This window comes from Siphateles boraxobius, unplaced genomic scaffold, assembly GCF_051911475.1.
Source record: "Siphateles boraxobius isolate OS27281-9 unplaced genomic scaffold, OSU_SipBor_1 13, whole genome shotgun sequence".
Classification (NCBI taxonomy): Eukaryota; Metazoa; Chordata; class Actinopteri; order Cypriniformes; family Leuciscidae; genus Siphateles; species Siphateles boraxobius.
Window position 1 is genome coordinate 8,599,888 of NW_027508733.1, and position 10,506 is coordinate 8,610,393.

Genomic DNA, 10,506 nt, shown 5'->3' on the forward strand with positions numbered 1-10,506 from the left:
TTGATAGAATGACAGAGATATGTGGGTAATGTAGTTTAAAACGTTTAGCAATGAAACAATACATTTTAAATAAATAATATATTTAATGGACAACTGGATATCTAAATGTTCATTTTGTAAACCTTTATGACAGACTGAAATGTGATATTTTACTGTGAGCACTTTTAAAAAACCTTCATGCCAGCTTTCCATATATGTCTGAAAACTGTGCCCAACATTTAGTAAATATAGCATAAGCATTTGTCCTGCCGATTTTCTCTTTGATACACTAACCAGACTTTAAGTTACAGCCATTTGAAATGTGAATTTGTTTGCTCTTCCGGGCGCCGTTGCTGGGCTGTTGCTGGGTCGTTGCTGGGCCCCTGAGGGTGGAAGGGCAGTGCAATCTACACACATCTATTCTCCTCATCATGGACAACAAACTTTGTTTAGTCACATTTAAATACCAGACTATTTTATCTTTTCCCCCCTTTTCTTTTCTAACATCATGCTTGTATTAGGTTTTGATGGGTATTGTGAGACCATCTGATATGGAAATATTTTAAAGAAATGCTGTAATATATAACAATAATAATAATAATTAATATGTATTTACTTTTTTTGCATGAACACCAACAAATATAATGGATGAACCTGCAACAACTTGTCATTATCCAATTTCCAGTGTTGGCAGTAAACAAAAATCGATTTATATATTTACACTTTACTATTACACAAGGATAATGCACTATTTAGTAAAACAACAAAGAAACAGTGCCAACATTTCTATTTCACCCCCTCTGATTGCTTCTTATATGCCTGACATCAGTAATATCTATGATTTCATACTAAATGCAGTAGATGTACTAGAATGATCAACATGGATCATCTTCAATTATGATTGAAGTGTTTGTAGTAATATAACCCACTGCAGCCTCTTGCTATTCACACACCTTCCCTTTATTTCACTGAAAACTGGCATACTTCTCACATGCAAGTATGTGCAACTTTTAGTGCATTGTTGTCCCAAATATCATTATCTAGATCAAAAATGTTTATGTCCTATTTTTAAATTATGAACTAAACTCATAAGAAATTAAAATTTCTCAAATAAAATATTACATTTACTGTACCAAACACCACTTTCAATACACAATATTCACCAAATTTTATTACACAATACTTTATTGGAGGACACAGCATAAAGTTGATAAAGTAGCATAAAGACAAATGAGATTCAAGATAAATAAAAATGGGTCTTCGAAAATACATTAACATCACATTAATCCATTCACAGCTGCTGAAGCCACATAGTCACCTATGATACAGAAAACAGTTTTGATATTGTGTTGGAAAATAATGATTCATTATCACAGCTAAACTGGTTTCTCGCTCTTCCCTGTACATCTCTATCGTCTTCATGTTCTTCTTCCTCATCTAAACAGTTTGTTCAGTTGTGCCCTACAGTACAACTGATGAACAGAAGATGTGATCACTGATGTGGTGTAGCTTTTTCTCAACCAGAGGAAGAAGTCTCAACATCTCATCGTGAGGCGTTCTCCAGTCCTGGTCTGAAAGTAAAACAAACAATTCAAATTAAGTTGTTTAATGGACAGTCAGGTCAGCTTCTGTTGTGTGTTATTTAAAGCAGTGATGGGCTACTCTGGCCCTCAGCGTCCACTGTCCTGCAGATTTAGCTCCAACCTCAAACCCTCCTGCCTATTGTCTACAAGTAAACCTGGGGGGTATTGCACAAAAGCAAGATAAGGGATTAAGCTGGGATTTTCCAGTTATCCTGGCTGAATTTAGCCCTTACTTGGTTGCATGAGGGAGGCTAAATTAATCTACATTAAGTTCACTGTAACTGGTTTCCGTAATTTGAACAGTATTTTACTGTAATATGTACTGTAAGATACTGTAAAATGTTTATACAGTATGTTACTGTAAACAGCAAAGGATTATGGGAAAATATATGGTCACTACTGTAATTCTTCTCTACTGTAAATCAATTTACAGTAGTAAACTTGCCCGCGAAAAACTGACCAATGGCAAGAGAGATTTCTTTTGAATTTTTTTGACTGTATGGTTGAAGTGGCAGTTAATGTGGACAAAAGATGTACCGGTAACTCCAAAAAGGTTAGTATATTATTTCTATTGTATGTAAAACAAACATTTGCAAATGTTGTCATTTATGTTAACAGCAAACTAACATGATTTGACTTTTTGTTTTCGTCGGAATGGTTTTTGGTGCCTTTTTTTCCTGACTGTCGGCCGGATATCCGTCACGGTGATAATATTAACTGGTAAGTAACGTTAAGCTAAGTTATCCGAAATATTCTTTTAGTAAAACGATAACAATAACGTTTGTGTATTCCTCTGCCTCTTTAACGTAAGCTCGCCAGGCGAAGTCGTCGGTTAGTAATGTTAACCGCAACGAACTAACGTTAACGTGTCATGAAATACTGTAAATAAGTAAACTTATTAAACAGAGAAAAATAATAACTTTTGTATGTTCCGTCCCCTATTTATCACAATTTAGCTAGTTAGGCAGATGTAACAACGTGCACAGTGAGCTAACGTGAAAAAATAAGTTAAAGGAATAGTGCACCTCAAAAATAAATTCTGTCATAATTACTTGCCGACAAGTTGTTCTAAACCTGCATGAAGTTTTCTTCTGAACATAAAAAGAAGATATTTTGAAGAATGTTGGTAATGGAACAGTTTGACTTCTATAATAATAAAAAAATACTATGGATGTCAATGGGGACCAGAAACTGTTTGGTTACTCATGTTTTTTTTTAATATCTTCTTTTGTATACAGCACAAGAAATAAATTAATACAGGTTGTGAACAAGTTGAGAATACATAATTTTCATTTTTTAAGTAAACTAACCCTTTCAGCGACACCATTGTTAATTACATCTTTTGTTCTATTTTCAAGTTTGTGGTCTGAATCATGTCTGCAATGTCGGAGGTGTGTTTTGGAGTCTTGTGATTGCCGTCGTGATGGTGATGACATCTACTGGTGAGTAACATGACATCAACTAAATTAGCTGAAGTATGCGTTAGTTAAGCAGGCAAACATAATATAATGTAACTGCCGATGAAACCAACGGAAGGGGAGAAAACGGGTTTACCAGGCAGCAGAGTTAAAGTGCTTTTAAATAATCGTCCATCAGTTTCTGTTCTTTATTTTGAATTTGCAGAAGCCATTCCCTCCGGACTGTATATTACTGCTGACGCTCTCCACTAAAACACAGAGGTTGACATTTGAGGAGGAGGAGGAAAGGGTTAGCAATATACCATTATCAATATAGCAAAATTTTGCTAACTAATATTTTAAATGTTGTTTCATTTATTAAAAACTATAAACACCATACAACATCATATCTTACATCATCTTTACCCCTCATGTCGTTGTTGTTAGTAACAAGTTCTGTTATTGTATTTTATTTCTGTGAACTATAATATCACTAAAAGGCTGCTGTGACTGTGTCTGTTTCAGGAGAGTCTGTTCTCTAAGCAAAAACATGGATGCTGACTATGAAGGGCAGAATCATCATCCAGCTAACAGACTCTGGTTCAGCATTAGCTGTCCATTTTGTCGAATGCAGAATTAGGTAACCCAAAATATATATATTTTTTACATTACATTTACATTCATGCATTTGGCAGACACTTTTATCCAAAGCAACTTACATTGTATTTAAGTTTAAAGGAACACGCTACCGTTTTTTTAAATAGGGGTTTTTCACTGTCTCCCCTATATTTAGATAAGTGGGCAAACGCATTTTTGTCTCAGTGCATGCATTGTCTTATGGTGCGTTCACACCAAACGTGAATAGAACATCCAAGTGAGCCTTAGTGTTATTTATCAGTGGAGACAGTTTTCAAAAAATGTCATCTAGTCGTTCAAGTTGCAAAGTTCGCCGGTGCTAGGCTAGCGCGAGTCAACGGTATCTGCTAGCCTGCCATTAAAAATAGTTTTACCCACTCCACAGTACACCAAAAGCAAATAAATTATAACGCCAGACTGTCGATGTAAATGTCTGTTGAGAGAATAATGTTAGTATGTATGTTTACAGTATGTAATAATGTATGTTTAATAATAAAAAAAAACTATCCCAACAATGTTGACTTTCTTCCAGACACACGCAACAACCCAGAAGGGTTTTTATGAAAGTTTATGTTGAAAGTTTATCTATAGGTTATTGTTCGTCAAAGGAAAAGATGGACATGAGGGACTGAAGCGCTAGTCTATAGAGAAGTGTGTGGGGGACAAACTGCGGACAACCTTCCTACCAGACCAATAGGGCGGCTGTTCAATGGATGCTGCGCAGATGATCGGCTCCCAACTGTAGTAATTCAGCTCGCCATCATTTATCTCCAACCTGAGAGAAAGAACCTGGCCTATAGTACACAACAGGACCAGTAAATAATAGAGCTGAGTTGGAACTAGGTTTGCATTAAATTTTTTAGCTAAATCCACATTCAAACATCATGTTCATGTGTACCCAACTCTAAGTCCTTACAAAATAATCAATAAATGTACAACCTACAAATAATTAACATTAAATGCAATATTAAATCAACAATCAAAACAATATTGAAGTTGCATTACCGGCACAACTTCAACCACATAAACCAACATTACTGTAAACTAATTTCCATAGTGCATATAAACACACTTAATACATAAACAAAAAATAAAAAATAATAGCCTTCATAACATACAATGAATCAAAACATTTGTTTAAAGCAAGCAATGCCAATACAATGGATCAAAACATTTGTTTAAAGCAAGCAATGCCAATACAATGGATCAAAACATTTGTTTAAAGCAGGCAATGCTAATATCAATGTTCAGTGCCACTGATTGGCATCCAACATAGCTCATTCATTTAGATTACTCACCAGTTCCTCTTTAAATATAACCCGATGGCGGCGACGGATTCCCTACAGCCAGTAAGTTGTTCTAAAAAGTTACAATAATATGCTTAACTTAAAGCATGAATCGATCACAAGAGTGAAAAGTTTGTACAACACAAACCTGTCCACAGCCGTCGATCGATATCCCCACACCTCTGAATGAGGAAGACGCCGCGGCCTGATTAGACACTCGTGCTCCCAGACGCGATTGGCCAAGCATAGTCACATGACCGGGGTTACGTTAGATCGCGGGGCACACGCGTACTCCGCGCAAATACATCAATCAATATACAAATATCCACCTTATTATGTTTTTCAGGGGCGTAGAATTTAGTAGGGACGCTAGGGACGTGTCCCTACCAATATCCATTGACACTGATTTGTCCCTAGCAATAATTTCGATCAAAAATGCAAATATTTTTATATATAACCACTGTTGCCAGTGGGTTTTGCGTAGTTCTTATTTTATTTAACCAGGAAACATCTAATTTAGATAAACATCTCTTATAAGAGCGTTCTGAGAAAAATGCGCAAATCCTGGAACACAAACGGTTAATAGATCTGAGTCCCGCCTCCTGAACACACATCGCTAAACTGATTGGCTTTGTGTTTTCTTTCTAACTTGTGAGAGGCTGTGTAGCTACATTTGATTGTGCGAAGCGGCAATGCACCTCGAAGGAAACCTCCTCGATGCGGTAAACTAGGGAGTAATCTACAGTTCTGTGCACAAACATACGGGGCAAATCGCGTCAAATGATTCGGGGACAGCTCCGTTTTTACAATATAATGTGTGACAATCGCAGGATAAGTGGCAAACATGTCGTTAGTGTGTGTTGTGTGTTATGTCCAACAGGACAAACTGGACAGTAAGGATGTGAAAACAAATATGCGAAAAGTTAATTTCTGTTAACGGGATAGTTTCCTTAAAAAGTGAAATTTCTGTCATCATTAAGTTGTTTCAGACCAGTTTCTTTCTTCTGCTGACCACAAAAGAAGTTATTTTGAACTATGTTGGTAACTAGACAGTTCATGGGCCCCATTGACTTCCATAGTATTTTTTTTTCTTACTATGGAAGTCAATGGGGCCCATCAACTGTCTGGTTACCAACATTCCCTCAAAATATCTTCCTTATTGTTCAGTAGAAGAAGGACATTTATAAGGGTTTAAAACAACTTGTGGGAGAGACCGAATTTTCATGTGGGTGAACTATTCCCTTAACTAACCCTCTAATGACAGATGCAGACATGTGTTTGGCTTCTTCAAAAAGCAAGCAACAAGACCGCATTGCACTATTGCACTGCACTATGAACGGAGGAAAGTTCAGTCTCTGGTAAACTCCCTTCTTGTCTTTAATAGTTGTCCTAACATTACAGAATTCATTAATGTATTGTTAAGGTCAATATAGACTAAAAACCTTAATATTATCCTATTAATTTCCTGATTCCTCAGCTTCTGGGAATGTCCCCACCAATCTCAAAACCAAACCTACGCCCTTGCAAATATACACATAGCAATTCACCACCACTACCATATATAATATACACTGAATGGATTAACAGATTTTAACCTGGGTTACACATGTCATGAATGAGTCTATATAATATATTAGTATCACCTTTTAAGTTGAATTTTCTGAAATAAATTAACTTTTGCACGATATTCTAATTTTTCGAGTTTCACCTGTAATATAAGTTAAGTACTGAAAAAAAAAACTGTTTTACCCATATCAACAGCAACCTGTTTTAAAAGATATTTTAGAAAGGCATGGTCTCTTTTGAGCCTTTGCCAGTGATGCATGATTTCTTTCAAGACAACGTACTCTTCTGTCACTTGTTTCAAGAGCTTTACTTGGTCAATAACCAAGTGATAACCTGTACAACGTAAAATTGTCAACATCAAATTAGGGCTGGGCGATATATCGCACGATATTGTTATGCGCATCTCGTCAGTAAAGCCGGTTCTTTGATTAGTAGAAAATCACCATCACCTGCTTTCAGATGGAGCGACATTTACTACAAAGAGCCGTAGTTCACTGACAAGCTGAGCCATATCGCATCAATATCGCGGACGTATCGCCAACGATAATTAATGCGATATGGCTCAGCTTGTCAGTTAACTACGGCTCTTTGTACACAGCAAAAACCTGGGAGTGTATATAAGTCCACACTCAAGAGTGTTAAAGTTAATGAGATAATTAAGTAATTAATTTAGTGATGATTGAGCATTATTGAAGACACCTGAAGAATCACTGAAGGAGAAAATCTCAAATTGTAAGCCACCGTTATAGCGATCATTGTTTACTTTAGTTGGGCTCTTGTCTTGACCCTTATATTATTAATTTTAAATTATGTTTGTCTGCTTTATCTGAGTTATAACTGCCAGATGAACAAAGAAAAAAAGTGATCTGATGGTGTTGGTTATATTATGACAATCATCATTTGAACTTTATGTTTTTGATTTATGTTGTTTGTTACAGCATAACTGTGATTCTGCATAAATATCCAGAAATTTTAGCTATAATATAAAGGATATCTTAAAAGTTGTTTTCTAAAAAAAAAAAAAAATCTTTCTTGTAGGCACACACAGACTTCAAGATTCAGTCTATGCATCTCAACAATGGTGACGAGCAGAATATTCAATTAGGAAAAGTAAATTACATAGAAAATTCAGATCATAATTTATTCATATCGCAATGCATGATGGGAGCCATTAATGAGTTGTGATTGGTGGCAGCCACTGCAACATGCTTTATTATTGTCACCATTGTTGAGATTCATAGGCTGATTATTGATGTCTGTGTTTCTAAATAAATTTATTTGAAAGTGTTTTGATCAAAACAATGTTTATTAAATATTTTGGATTATAAGAAACATACCTATACTCATATATGCTCTAAAATTAAAGTTGTTGCGAGTAAGTTAAACCAAACAATCTCAATAAGATTCATTTTCAGATCACAGTATGATTATGCCAGAACATAACCAGCACTATCATATCACACTTTTCTTTGTTCATTTGACTGTTATAATTAAATAACAGTAGACAAACAAATTTAAAGTGAATGTATAAAGGTTAAGAGCCCAACTAAAGCAAACACTTATCGCCATAACGGTTGCTTACAATTTGTGATTTTCGCCTTCAATGATTCTGCTTGTTAACATCAGGTGTCTTCAATAATGCTCAAACATCACTAAATTAATCACTTAATTATCTCATTAACTTCAACACTCTTGAGTGTCAATTTAACACTGGAGTTTGTGCTGTAGAGTAAATGTCGCTCCATCTGAAAGCAGTTGAAGGCGATTTACTACTAATCAAGGAACCGGCTTTACTGACGAGATGCGCATAACAATATCGCGTGATATATCGCCCAGCCCTACATCAAATGATGTACTAGCCTACATATTACAGCATTGTTTAAATACAAGACATACCAATGGCCACGCGCACCTTTCTGTCTTTGGGCACCGGATGTTCCTTCCTCACCGAAACAAAGGATTCATTCGATTAGCTTGCGTTGATATAAGGACTGGTCTTCCTTCTCTGCTGTAAAACAAAAAAAGTCTCTACTTACTCTATGTGCAATTACTATTGATCTTAAAACATAGAAATGAAGACAGTTATAAATAAGTTATTTTACTATATGATTCAGGAGAGAGCATTCACTGAGACTCACTAGTAGCTCTTGTGAGGGTCGGCTCTTAAAAGAGCTGTTGAGTTTGATGTTGTAGAGATCTTAAAAAAAGGACTAAGTAATCCTGCAAGACAGAAAGGAAGGTAATTTTATTACATTACAAGCAAGTAGAAAGTTTATAAATAACAGTAGGATTTATTTCTGTATAGAGTGTTGCATAATTAAATCGTAAATGCATTTATGTAATAAGTTTACTGATATGTGGGCATGATTAAAAGTATGTCATTAATAGCAAGCAAAAATAACACGATTTACATGCAAATGGGACAGTTATCAGCAGTGTAACTGATCTGATCATGACAAAACAATCGAGTATCTGATGTCGTGTGACAAGTCAGATTAGCTTTTCCACTCTTGCAAACAGACAGAGGTAGGTCATGAGGTGTGGAGAGACATCATGTATCATTGGAACATCAACAGACAGGGTCCAATTTGTAATAATTTTAAATAATGCAATTAATATAAACTTTCTGACAGTGTGTGGGGCATCCGCAACTGATTTGCAAATATCGCGATAATTATGTACAGGAATTGAGGCAGTAGCCAATGACAGCACTAGGAGTAAAAGCTGCAGGATTATGTACGAGTATACAAATATGTATGTGCATCGTATGAATTTGAGATCTTGTTAAATCTTGTGAATTATAAAGACTTAGAGACTATGTTTGTACTGATTGGGCTATGGGTTTTGTAAGAAAAGGTTTAAGAAACAACAAATGATTGATAAAATATTTGATTACAGGTTAAAACCAACACATACATACCATTGTGAATATTTGCCTTTGTAGCTTTTCGTCTCCCGTTTACTTCTCCTCAAACAATAATGAGCTGACTGAGTCCGAAAGGCCCTTTTGGTCTTTTCAGCTGAAAAAAGAGAAAATAAAATATCATTATGTGTAATATATAGGATTATTTAAAAGAAAAATTACAGATTTACCTTACAATCTTTGGATTTTAAATTATTAGGCATTAAAAGCATGGTAAGTGTTGTGGTTACTATGCATTTGCAACAAATATTACTATAAAACTATCAATACTGAGGTAAAAGCATGGTAAGTTTTGTGGTTACTGTGCATTTACAACAAATGACACATTAAAACTGCAAATACTGTGGTAAAAGCATGGAAAGTGTTGTGGTTACTATGCATTTGCAACAAATATTACTATAAAACTATCAATACTGAGGTAAAAGCATGGTAAGTTTTGTGGTTACTGTGCATTTACAACAAATGACACATTAAAACTGCAAATACTGTGGTAAAAGGATGGTATGTTTTGTGGTTACTGTGCATTTACAACAAATGACACATTAAAACTGCAAATACTGTGGTAAAAGCATGGTAAGTGTTGTGGTTACTGCGCTTCTACTACAAATACCACGTTGGAACTAATTACTACTTTGAACCTGTACATATATTTCATGATTAACTGATTGAAGGTCTAGGCATACGTTATAGCACGTCACGTGACAGACAGTGTTTAATCACGTTAGTTTAGTAATGTGTTTTGAATTAGAAACCAATGAAACGCAAAGCCTCCGTGGAGATGGCAGATATAATGCAGTGACAGAACATGAGAGAGCTAATCTGATTAATATCGACAAACAGAAAAGACATTATAGCAAACATTATTTGGACAGCGTATTTACGACTACTTACCAACATCTGGCACACGTGACCTGATGCCAAACATCGCGATGTGTTCGGAATGAGACTTCTTCAATGCTATTTCCTACTGATAAAATTCGCGTCTGTTATTCACGCCACAGGTTTCCCATTGAAAGCAATGGAGTTCCTAATGCGCCACAGAGTGACGCCAAGGGGCGCCTTCGGCGTCTGCTATGTGACGCCTCGGGCGATTGACCATGGTTCAGTTGTTGACGCCTTGGGAGTGAGAATGGGTT

General features: G+C 35.8%; 3 long non-coding RNA genes across 3 annotated transcripts in view; all 3 read right to left on the bottom strand.

Annotated features, from left to right (window-relative positions):
- The window catches only part of LOC143735380 (uncharacterized), a 101,508-nt gene that overhangs the window by 29,816 nt on the left and 61,186 nt on the right, over nt 1-10,506 (bottom strand). The gene's annotated exons all lie outside the window — the stretch shown is intronic.
- LOC143735563 (uncharacterized) lies at nt 1,135-5,107 on the bottom strand. The gene is made up of 3 exons (XR_013203226.1): nt 5,030-5,107; nt 4,894-4,954; nt 1,135-4,389 (listed from the first exon to the last, which is right to left on the bottom strand). It is a non-coding gene; the product is annotated as an uncharacterized LOC143735563 (long non-coding RNA).
- LOC143735564 (uncharacterized) lies at nt 8,570-10,460 on the bottom strand. Its single transcript, XR_013203227.1, has 3 exons — nt 10,262-10,460; nt 9,368-9,467; nt 8,570-8,667 (listed from the first exon to the last, which is right to left on the bottom strand). It is a non-coding gene; the product is annotated as an uncharacterized LOC143735564 (long non-coding RNA).